Raw genomic sequence first — 2,178 nt, forward strand, 5'->3', positions numbered from 1 at the left:
GAGTGAGAGAGAGAGAGAGAAAGAGAGAGAGAGAGAGAGAGAGAGAGAGAAAGATAGAGAGAGACAAGAGAATCAAATGAAAAGAGTTGAAGAGAAACACAAAAAGAGGATAGGATAAGAGAAGGTAGAAGAACAAGATTAAAAAAGAGATAGTGCGAAAACGGAGGGTAGCTAAAGAGAGAGAGAGAGAGAAACCAATAAATTAATTAAAATTCTTTTTATGTATTATTTTAATAGTTTTGTAAAAAATATAACATACACAAACATTATTATTATTATTCCATATTTGACAAAACACATTTATAAAATATCTAAATTTAATTACACTAGCTACATACATACATACATGTGTATACATATATATATATATGTATACACATGTATATACGTTAAAAATATACTGTCAAAATAAACGAACAAAAACATTATTGTTATGTTATTGTTGTTAGTGTAGTTGCAACCGTCGTTGAATGTAATGAATATTTGTTGCTTTTGTTGTTGTTATATACGTTGTTATTAATGTTGTTGATGTTGTTGTTGTTGTTGTATATGTTGTTGCTGTTGTTAAAATTTCTCCTCCTGTTATTGCTACTGTTACGAAAATTGATGTGAGGTTGTTGCTGTTGTTGTTGTGTGTTGTTGTATGTTATATTGTTGACGTTGTTTATTCGTTGCTGTTGTTGGGGTATTGATGTCATAGATAGCGACGACGATATAGCTGACTGTTTAAAGCTAGTTAACGTTGTTGTTGTAGTTGTTGTTGTTGCTGCTAATGATGACGGCAGTGATGTCGTTGTTGTTTTTAAAAGGCTGCTGCTGTTGTTGTTGTTGCTTACACTGTTAATATTTTTATTCGTCGTAGTTGTTGCTGTTGTAATATTGGTTATTGCTGTGATGATGACGTTGTTGTTGATATTGTTGTTGTTGTTTTGCCTGAACGGACTCAAGTTATTAATGTTATTAGATAACCTACTATTTACGCTACTATTGTTGTTGCTGTAGTTATTATTGTTATAATTATTATTATTATTGTAATTATTATTATTATTGTAATTATTATTATTGTAATTATTATTATTGTAATTTCTGTAATGCTGTTTTTGATTATTATTATTATTGTTATTATTACTACTACTACTACTATTGTACCTACCATGATTGTTATTATTGTTGTTATGATGCTGGTGATGATGGTTATTATTATTATTATTATTATTATTATAGCGCTGACTAGAAGTGGTCACAGAGTTGTTGTAAATATTGTTGTTGTGCCAACTGTTACTACGGCTCATTTCATTATAGGTTCTATTATTATTATTATTATTATTATTATGATTATTATTAATATAATTATTATTATTGTTGTTGTTGGTTGCAGGTCGAAATGATTTATCGTTGGTTAGTTGTTGCTGCTGTTGATGTTGTCGCTGGTTGTATATTTCGCATAGGGCGTCCATGGTTGCGGTGCAGCCATTTTCGCAGCAATTATTTTTATTGTCTTTGTTATCGTCGTTGCTGACGTCATTAGCTTCTTCTTCCTCTTCATCGTCATCATCAGCAGTGACGTCATCGACGTTACCGACGTCATCATCGCCGTCGTCATCGTCATTTGATACCACGTAGTCTCTTTGGTAGTCAACGTTTTGGTAGTGTAGAGAAGTACCATTGGAGTTTTGAGGCTGTTGTCGTTGCTGCTTTGGCTGCTGTGGCTGTGCTGGGGGTGGTCCTGTTGATAAGGATACAGACATGGTCGGTGATGTTGTCGTCGTTGTTGTTGTCGTTGTTGTTGTTGATGTTCGAATCATCTCCACATCTTGGTTCTGTGTTAAATTTCAAATGAATATATTTGAAAAAGGTTTGACAGTAAACTAAAAACAAACTGCAACATTTTAACAGCATCAACAAAAACAAATTACAACAACAAACTACGACAACAACAAACTTCAACAACAACAACAAACATCAACGAACTACAACTACAACAAAGTACAACTTCAACATTGATAACATATCCAGCCAGCAACAACAGCACTTACAAAATAGCAGACTGTAAAATCATTAGCAAGGGCTTCTACATCATCATTCTTATCAACAATTAACTTGTTATTATCATTAATGTAATTAATATTATTGTTGTTATTGTAGTTATTGTTATTGTTGTTGTAATTGTTGTCACTA

This window comes from Helobdella robusta, assembly GCF_000326865.2.
Source record: "Helobdella robusta unplaced genomic scaffold HELROscaffold_23, whole genome shotgun sequence".
NCBI classification, from domain to species: domain Eukaryota; kingdom Metazoa; phylum Annelida; class Clitellata; order Rhynchobdellida; family Glossiphoniidae; genus Helobdella; species Helobdella robusta.